At 38.8% G+C, this 10,576-nt stretch overlaps 1 pseudogene; it reads left to right on the top strand.

Annotated features, from left to right (window-relative positions):
- The first annotated feature begins 7,074 nt into the window (after positions 1 to 7,074).
- LOC145717320 (thioredoxin pseudogene) lies at positions 7,075 to 9,215 on the top strand (annotated as a pseudogene).
- The last annotated feature ends 1,361 nt before the right edge of the window (positions 9,216 to 10,576 follow it).

Genomic DNA, 10,576 nt, shown 5'->3' with positions numbered 1-10,576 from the left:
CAGCCATTCATTCATATGTTGTAGCCCTAACCTGTAATGTGACTGTATTAGGAAATAGGGCCTATGAGGAGGTGACCAGGGTTAAATGAGGTCCGAAGAGTGGGGCTTTCATCCTTATAAGAAGAGGAAGAGACCCAGAGTCCTGTCCACATTTGCACAAAAAGATCATGTGAGTACACAGTGGGAGAGGGGCCTCCTACAAGCCAGGAAGAGAGTTCTCACCAGAATCCTGCTTGACCTGGATCTTGGCCTTGCCAACCTCCAGAACTGTGAGAAAATCAATGTTTGTTGTTAAAGTCGCCCATCTATGGTATTTTGTTATGGCAGCTAATAAAATGATGGATTTACAAAGTGCTTGCTCCAAGGAAAAGCTTAAGAAAATAAAGGTCATTTGCTGGCACGTGTGTTGTCCCATGGATGTTGTTATGGGTTGAATTGTGTCCCCCAAAATTTCAATATTGAAGACCTAACCCCGAGTACCTTAGATTGTGACCTTATTTGGGAATAGGGTCATTGCGGATGTAATTAATTAAGGTGCAGTCTGAAGGTGGGCTCCTAATCCAATAACACTGGTGTCCTTATAAAAAAAAGTGCTGTGTGTGGAGAATGAGACACACATAGAGGGAAGATGATATGAAGAGACACAGAGAGAGATGGCCATCTACAAGCCAAGGGCAGAGGACTGGACCAGATCCCTCCCTCACAAGGCTCAGAAGGAACCCACCCTGCCAACACCTGGATCTCCAACTTCCCCGTGAAAAGATACATTTCTTTGCAATAAGCATCTGTTGTTTAAGACACCCAGTTTGTGTTACTTTGTTAGGGTAGCCCTAGCAAATGAATCCAGATGTTGTTGCTGGTTTGGTTGGTGTCCTTAGCCCTCCTCAGGACTCCTCAGGTCCACCAGAGGCTGAACAGATCAATCCAGTGACCTCCCAGAGAAGAGTGGCACTTGTTGATATAACTCATTGTAGATAACAATGAATAGATTGTAGCAGCAGACACAATTACATACTAATGAAGTCTTGCTAAAAGCACCATAAGTTCATGAGGTTCTGCAGAAAACTCACTAATCGCAGGGAATGGTTAGGAACCAGTCTACAGTGTCTCTCCTTAAAAAATTAATCATGGAGAAAAAAATATTTCCTAGCGGCTGAGTGCTGAACTCATCTTGAAGAATGTAAGAGGGACATTTCTCAGAGTGGATAATACTTTTTAGAGGGTGGGTGAAGAAATAGACCCACATTTCAGGCTTGGCCAGCTTATTTAATGTAGCACAAGGTTTCAGTTCATTCTTCACTCTGTTGGACAATAAAATGGAGATAATGCATGACTCTGTGAACTTGTGGATGCTCTCTCCCTGGGGATGAAGTGGGTTGAATTGGCTTCCTCTAGACCCCATTAGTGGCGCAACCGTAATTAATGCCCAGGGCTAAAAATGTTGCCTCCATAAGTTGTTCAGACTTAATAAATAGTGTTTGTGTTTATTTTTCAGACACAAAGCATCAGAAGTTTTTTTTCTATTATAATTTAATTTTTATTCCTGTCACTGTTTGTAACATCTTGGAAGCTCAAATCTGAACTCTTCTGTTTTTCTCAGCCACATCTCCTCTGTAAATGGGTTACTGGTTGAGAGTGTTATGCGACACTCTCAAATACTGCGGTGCCTTTCCCTTCAGAGGATAAAGGAATGGCCTTTTTTTTTTTTTAATATTTTTCTGTCAAAGAGATGGAGTTTATGAATTACAGAGAATTAACCTTTCAACTTTATCTTTCCCATTTACCCCTTCCCAAAGCACAGGGGGTGAAGTCAAATCCTTGAATAGGACATTAGTGTTTATTGCAATGAGTTTCTGGCTCTGATTAGCTGTGCCCTAATTGTTTAATCATTTGTATGCACCAATTGTCTCATGAGGGTCCTTTGTTTGCGTATATGCTGTCTTTTGTAGATAACTTCTTTCATAATCTTAATGTTTAAACTTTTTTGGAGTGAAGATCTTTTGCTCCAGGCTCATGTCTTCTTCTTTTATGTTTTGGGAAGCCAGGTTGTCATAGTCTGTTGGAAATATTTTCTATAACGAGGGAAGATTTAGGGTCTCGGGACTGAACTGGGATTCTGAAAATATTTTGGTTCATGAACAATGTTGGCAGGGATCATTCTGCTTCCCTGTCTACCAGCATCACATATAAAGAAAATTCCTCTGACCACTCCCATCACTCACTTCATCCGTATCTGACCTCAGCCTCGTTCTCATCTGCCCTGGTCTCGCTCAGCGTTCTTAACTTCAGTTGGTGAATTGATGAGTCACTCTTACTAAATCACTCTCCACTGTCTTTTTTTTTTTTTTTTTTTATCCCCCTTCCTCCCTGAAATGTCTAGGGAGACTTCGAGTACCAGCACTGTCTGTTCTTGTGTTATGTTTCTTCTGGAAGACCCTGGTGCATAAACAGGCACCTGGAACCAGCTGTAAAGTCAGTACTACTCTGATGTTGTTCCCTGTTTTAGTCAGCTCTGGCTGCCATAACAAAGTACCAGAGAGTGGGGGGCTTACTCATAGACATTTATTGCTCACAGTTCCGGAAGCTTGGATGTACAGATCAAGGTGTCAGCCAATGTAATTCCTGGTGAGGACTCTCTTCCCGGCTTACAGCGGCCACCTTCTTGCCCTGTGCTCACATAGCCTTTTCTGAGAGCGTGCATATGGAGAGATCTCTCTTTCTCTTTTTATAAGGCCTCTAATCTTATTGGATTAGGATCCCACTCTTCTGACCTCATTTAACCTTAATTTCCTCCTAAAAACCTCATCTCCAAATAGAATCACATTGGCGGCAAGTTAGGGCTTCAACATATGAATTTGGGGAGGACACAGTTTAGTCCATAGCACTCATTGTCTATGATAATATATTTGGTTTTCTCTTTGCATTTTTTAAAAGATTTTATTTATTCATGAGAGACAGATTGAGAGAGAGCGAGAGGTAGAGAGAAAGAGAGAGAGAGAGAGAGGCAGAGGCAGAAGCAGGGGGAGAAGCAAGCTCCCCTCTCTGATCCCAGGACCCCAGGATCACGACCTGAGCCAAAGGCAGACGCTTAACCGACTGAGCCACCCAGGCACCCCTCTCTTTTGTATTTTTATATAAATAAAATAATCTCAGTTGTCTCTTTACAGAGATTTGTTTCTAACATTAAAATTATATTTTAAATATTATTTAAATATTCCCAGTGGCTCTTTTGCATACTCTTCTGCATCTCCATGCCTGATTTTTTTTAAGATTTATTTATTTATTTGAGAGAGAGAGAGACAGAGACAGAGAGAGATGAGGGAGGGCCAGAGGGAGAGAGAATCTCAAGCAGACTCCATGATGAGCATGGAGCTGGATCTCACAACCCTGAGATCAAGACCTAAGTTGAAACCAAGAGTCAGATGCTTAACCTACTGTGGCACTCAGGTACCCCTCCATGCCTGTTTTAAGAACAATTGAATATAATTTAATAAGGATTTCAGTGCTGGCCTTAGGAAATGGGAAAAAGTGGATCCAAGGAAGTAGCATTCACAAATTATCCTAATCGAGAGATGATATAAAAGAATTCAAGAAGTTCTACCCCCATTGGGTCAGTGTGTAGAAAACAGAAGATCCAATATCATATGGAGAAAAGGTGTATATAGATTACTAATCTCTAAACAACTTTGGCATCTTGGGAGGAATAAATTGTGTGCAAACACTAATATCTTTCAGGGAGTTAAATATCCTGGGACCGTGCACCTACTGAGAAAGTGTCCAAGGATGAACAAGAGAATCCAGACAAGTTGCATATTCTTTTTTTTTTTTTTTCCTTTTGTTTTAGGACTTCATTTTTTAAAGAGCAGATTTAGGGTCATAGCAAAATTGAGAGGAAGGTACAGAGATTTCACATATACTCCGTGTCTCTACACATGCATGGCCTCCTCCATTATCAACATTCCCCACTAGAGTGGTACATTTGTTATAATTGATACACTTACACTGATACATCTTGGTCATCCAAAACCTATACATTATCTTAAGAGTTCACTCTTGGGTATATGTTCTGTATAATGACGTGTATCTGCCATTATAGTATCATTCAGAGTATTTTTATGGCCCTAAAACTCCTCTGTGTTCTTCCTGTTTATCCCTGCCCCACCAATGCAACTCCTGACACCACTGGAGTGGTGTATTGTATTATCTCCATAGTTTTGGCTTTTCCATGTAATTGTCATATAGTTGGAATCATAGCCTTTTTAGATAGGCTTTGTTCACTTAGTAATATGCAGTTAAGATTCCCCAGTGTCTTTTAATGGCTTGATAGCTCAACTGGGGAATAATATTCTATTATCTGTATATACTACAGTATATCCATTTGGCTACCGAAGGATATCTTGGTTGTTTCCAAGTTTTTGGCAATTATGACTAAAGTTGCTGTAAACATCTGTGTTCAGGTTTTTGTGTGGACATAAATTTTCAACTCCTTTGGGTTAATATCACGGAGCATGATTTCTGGATTGTATGGTAAGAGTATGTTTAGTTTTATAAAAAACTGCCAAACTGCCTTCCGAAGTGGCTGTACATTTTGCATTTCCACCAGCAATGAGTGAGAATATGCTCTGCTGCACATCCTCACCAGCATTTGGTGTTGTCAATATTCTGGATTTCGGCCATTCTAATGGGTGTGTAGTGGTATTGCATTGTTGTTTTAATTTGCCTTTACCTTATGACATATGACGTGAAGCATCTTTTCATATGCTTACTTGTCATCTGTATATCTTCTTGGGCAAGGTGTTTGTTAAGGTCTGTGGCCCATTTTTAAATCAGGTTGTTTATTTTCTTATTGTTGATTTTTAATAGTTCTTTGTATATTGTGAATCACAGTCTCCATCAGATATGTCTTTTGCAAATATTTTCTCCTAATCTGTGACTTGTCTTCCCATTCTCTTGATATTGTCTTTTACAGAGCAGAAGTTTTTCATTTTAATACAGTTCAGCTTATCAGTGATTTCTTTCATGGATTATGCCTTTGGTGTCATATCTAAAAAGTCATTTGCCATACTCAAGATCGTCCAGGTTTTTTCCTATGTTATCTTCCAGGAGTTTTATAGGTTTGCATTTTACATTTAGGTCTGTGATCCATTTTGAGTTAATTTTTGTGCATATTACATATTCTAAAATTTAAAAACCTGTTACTCAACAGGCAGATTTAGCTCTAGAAATAGCTACCTGTGTAACTAATTAGGAAGCTTTTGGAGGCATAGGAATTCCAGTACCATAAGGGTAAGATCATTTTTGTCTCATCCCAGAGAGAGAAGCTGCAAGTGTCCCTTCTTGCTGCAGTTGGTTGCCCATTCAGTTTTACTGCTCCTCCTGTCTCCCTAGGTTGTGTGAATATGAGTTCTGGAAGCATTGTGGGTTTTTCTGTCCTTGTTCTTCTTCTCTTCTTCATTGCAGCATTACTATCTTCTATAATAAAATTTTGCTTGAATTTTCTGAGTGTTAAGTGCTTTCATTTGCTCTCATGAAAATTATCTAACAGAACAGAGTCCAACATTGTGGTTGGCCATGATTGATCCCTTTAAACAGTAGGATGCAGTTGGTTTCCATGGATCAAAGAGCTTACTAGCCCTAAATCTGCTGGATTAGTGTTCACTGGGGAAAATCCATGGACAAAGGCAGGAGCTGATGTGAAAATTTCTTGTTGCCATTCCCACTCTGAGGCAGTACGCAGCAACCTGATGGGTCAAGATGATAGCTTCTGGGAGAGTGACCTTGATCCTTGGGCTGGAAGGCTTTAAGCATGATGATTAAGGAAGCACTTGCCATTTTGCTGTGGTCGGGGCCGGGGTCCCAACCTTCTGAAGCTGTACAATATAACAAGCTAGTGACAAAATTCACCACTTTTCCCTTCGTGGTTGGGGAAGCATAAACCTCTTTCCTGGCATGTTCTGAGTGGTTTGGTAGGCAGAATAATGACTATTTCAAAAACGTTCTTGTTCCAATTCCTGGGACCCATGAATATGTTATGTTACATGGCGAGTGAGAATTTAAGTTGTTGATGGAATTTAATTTGCTAATCAGTTGATCTTAAAATAGAGAGATTATACTGGGTTCTTCAGGTGGGCCCAATGTGATCATAAGGGTCATATACATGTGGAAGGGGGAAGCAAAAAAGTTAATATCAGAGTAATGCAGTATGAAGAAGACACAACTGGCCATTGTTGGTTTTGACTGAGCCAAGGAATATGGGCAGCTTCTAGAAGCTTTCTAGAAAAGGCAAGAAAACAAATTTTCCACTAGAGCCTCCAAAAGGAACACAGCTCTGCCGACCCATTTTAGAATTCCAACTTCCAAAATTGTAAAATAATAAATCTATCTGTTTTAAGCCATTAAGTTTGTGGGAATTTCTTACAGCAGCAAGGGAAGCTAATACAGGTGGAGTTACTGAGGTTTAAACTTCATGCTTGACCAGTATTGATCACCTTAAGAAGCTGGGTGGAGCCAGTTGTCACAGAACTTTGCAGAGGTCGACTTCCTCCCCCTGCTGGTGACCATTCTTGGACAAAGCAAGACTTATCATGAACTCTTACCTCTCACTAATATTTCTAATTCAAATGTGGAAGTACACACACAGTGTTACTTAACTTTGATGTTACACCTGCATCTCTTCTTTCCCATGTGAAATATCGTGGCTCCCAACAGCATCAACATTGCTACATTTGCTTTATCCCAACACACTCACACACACACCCTAGAATGTATAAAACCATATTATTGGTGGTACTATTACTACTGAAAACAGCTTCATACTTTATAATTTTTTTCAGTTCTTTTTGTCCCACAAAGAATATAGCCCACATGAGATGTGTAATCTAACTCTCTTGTCTTAAAGTCACTTGAAATAATTTCTCTCTGTTTGCCACTAACTTAATACACAATTAAGTTAATTTGTTTAATTTACTATCAATTTTTAGGTATTGCTTTTTTAGTTTGAGTTGTTTTCATTTTATCTATTTTCATAACTCATTTGCATGGTTTCAAACTCAAATTTCTAAAACAAGGTATATTTTGAAAAGACTAGCTTCTTTCTTTTCCTTAAAAATATTTTTATAATTTATCCTTCAATTTTGAATCTATGTGACTATGTATCTCATCTTCCTTTTCTTAGACAAATGTCAGTGTGCTGTCTACACTTTTCTTCATCTTGTTTTTCTTAATTTACAATATATCTTGGGTATCACACCGTAATAGAAGATAGAGATAGTCCTTATTACAGACGCATGGTTGTCTTAGTTCAAGTTTCTATAACAAAATACCATAGACTGGGTGAGTACATGACAGAAATTAATTTCTCCAGAGTTCTGGAGGCTGGAAGTTCAAGATCAAGGTTGTCGGCAGATCCAGTATTTGATGGCAATGTTCTCCTTGTGTCCTCACATGGCAGAGAGAGGAAGCAAGCTCTTTCCTGTCTCTTCCTATAAGGGCTCTAATTTTATCATAAGGGTTCTACCCTCATGACCTACTTAACTCCTAAAAGCCCCATCTCCAAATACAATCACATTGGAGATTAGGGTTTCAACATGAAATTTGGAGGGACACAAGCTTTCAGTCCATAGCAGTAGTCTTCCATTGCAGTCCCCATATAGATGGACATTTGAGTGGTTTTCAATGTTTTACAATTATACATGATGGTATAAGGAATACTCTTGTGTTATGTCATTTGGTATTTTTACTAATTTTACTAGTCAGAATTCCACCAGAGAAACAGAATCAGTAGGATATTTATTGCAAAGAATTGGCTTGAGAGATTGTTGAAGTTTGCTAGGTAAGTCTGAAATCTGCAGGGCAGCCTGGCAGGAAGGACAGACTAGAGATATTAGGCACAAGCAATTCCACAAGTGGAATTTCTTATCCTTCAAGGAAGCCTCTGCTCCCAAGGACTTCCAACTGGAAGAATTGGGTCCACTCAAATTATCTAAGATAAACTTCCTTATTTAACTTAAACTGATTATGGTTCAGGAGGCGGGGCCTGGCTGGGGCACCCCAACATGCATGCCCCACCCCCCCCAGTTGCTATAAAAGGAAGTTGCCTGTGAGCTCTTCCATCTCCATTCCACCTTTTGAAGCCACATTCATGGTTGCTTGTCAGACCCCAGCCGCCAAAATGGTGGAGCAGATGGAGAACAAGTGTGCTTTACAGGAGGTTGAACAGTTGAACAGTACAGAAGATAAACTTATAGTAGTTAACTTCTCAGCCATGTGGTGTGGGCCTTGCAAAATGATCAAGCCTTTCTCTCGTTGCCTCTCTGAGAAGTATTCCAACATGGTGTTCCTTGAAGTCCACATGGATGATGGTCAGGGTGTTGCTACAGAATGTGAAGTCAATTCATGCCAAACTTCCAGTTTTAAAAAAGGGACAAAAGGTGGGTGAGTTTTCTGGAGCTAATAAGGGAAAACTTGAAGCCACCATGAATAAGTTAATCTAATTATGTTTTCTGATAACATAACCAGCCATTGGCTGTTTAAAACTTGTGATTTTTTTTCATTTACAAAGGGAAAGATCAAGTATGAAGACTGTATACCCACCTGCCATCTGATTATAAGTGACAATAAAATATTAATTCTCTCCTTTAAAAAAAAGTAAGTGGATTATGGATTTTAATCACATCTACAAAATACTTTCACTGTAACACCTAGATTAGTGTTTGCGTGAACAACTGGGGACTATTGTCTAGCCAAGTTGACACATAAAACTGACAATCATGCCAGTGTGTCTTTTGGATAGATTTCTAAATGTGGAATTGCTGGGTCAAAGGATATATGCATATACAATTTTTCTAGATTGTCAAATTCCTTTCCAGAAGGATTGTACCATTTTACATTCTAGCTACCAATGTATGAGAATGCCTATTTCCCTACAGCTTCACCAAGAAAATATATTTAGGGTTTTTCTCAATTGGATAGCTAAAACTTATTACCTGACTGTAGTCTTATTTTCTATATCTTTTATTATATATAAAGTTGGGCTTTGTGGTAGGTTGGATTGCTATTCTTAATCCATCACCACTTGCTTCTGGCATATAACCATGTAGTACACTAGAGTAGATGTGGTCTATTTTCCTGCCTGCTATGGGCTGAATATTTATGTCCCTCCTAAAATGTGTATGTTGAAGCTGTGATCTCCAACATGATGATATTTGGAGATGAGGCCTATGGAAGGTGATTAGGTCATGAAGCGTGAGCCTTTATGAGTGAGATTAGTGCTTTTATAACAAGAAGCACACGAGAGATAATCTCTCTCCCCACCACGTGAGGCTACAGCAAGAAGGCAGCCATATTTCCAGCCATAAGCTGGAAAGAGGATACTTACCAGGCCATGCTGGCACCCTGATTTTGGCCTTCTAGCCTCTAGAACTATGAGAAATAAATGTTTATTGTGGTAGGCCACCCAGTTTGATATTGTTATAGCACCTGGAACTGAACTAAGATATTGCTCCAGTGTTTTCCTATAGACAATGGAACGTTAAGGGATGAATGCATATAAAAGCTTTAAATGTGCCTTAAATGGATTGGCTTCTTTTGTATCTGTGATCTGTCATGAGAAGAGCATGCAGTGAATAATCTCTGGTTCAAGGTGAAGACAGAAGACACACTGAATAGAACTGAACCTAGTATTTATTCTGCAGCCTGGAACTTAGAACCTGAATCCCAGAGTCTGGAGCCCAAGATAGTCCCGCATATTTGCTGTAGTGAGAAACATGTGATTACTATTTTTAAGGCACCAAGGTTATTTGTTATACAGCAGTTTGGACATCATGACTGACTAATATAGCATTTAGCATATTTCCATCAGTTTAAGTCTGCTTTTGTGTCTTTGAGGAGTGTAATGCTTTATAAGATTTGTAGTATTGCCATATAATATTTAAAAAATTTTCTTCTGTATTTATTTCTGTAGCCTTTAAAAATTTTTAATGTTTTTTATTTAACAAATACCTACAGAGTACCCATATGTACTAGGAAATCTTCTCGTGCTGAGAATGCAGGGGCCAACAAGGCTCACATGAAATTTAAATTCTTGTGGTTTTCTTTCATTAGACTTGCTTGAGGTCTGTGTATTTCATTGGTCTTTTCCAAAGAACTAGTTCTTGGATCTACTTTCTAAGAATCACTTTCTCTTCCATATTACATTATGTTCTTTTTTTAGCTTTATGCTTCCTTCTCCTTTATTTTGGTTTATTTTATTGTTCTTTTCCTGATTCTTTAAGTTGAATTTTAACCAGCCTTCTTCCCTCCTTCCCTCCCTCCCTCCCTCCCTTCCTTCCTTTCTTTTTTAAATAAACTTAAGGCTAAAAATCGTTTTTTGAGTACCACTTTGAAACAATTTCACTAGTGTTTGTATGTATTGTCATGATCTTATTCATTTCTAATGACCCCATCATTAAAGTTTAGATTCCCTTTTATTGAAGTATTTTACTTTATTTTTTTACCAGTAAAAACTATCTTTATTTACTCTTTTTTGGGGGGGGAAGCTCCAGATTTTCTTTTCTTTTCTTTTTTCTTTTTTTTTTTT

This window comes from Leptonychotes weddellii, chromosome 1 (genome assembly GCF_054177405.1).
Source record: "Leptonychotes weddellii isolate Sample4059 chromosome 1, ASM5417740v2, whole genome shotgun sequence".
In the NCBI taxonomy this organism is placed as follows: domain Eukaryota; kingdom Metazoa; phylum Chordata; class Mammalia; order Carnivora; family Phocidae; genus Leptonychotes; species Leptonychotes weddellii.
This window is presented reverse-complemented; position numbering and strand designations above follow the sequence as displayed.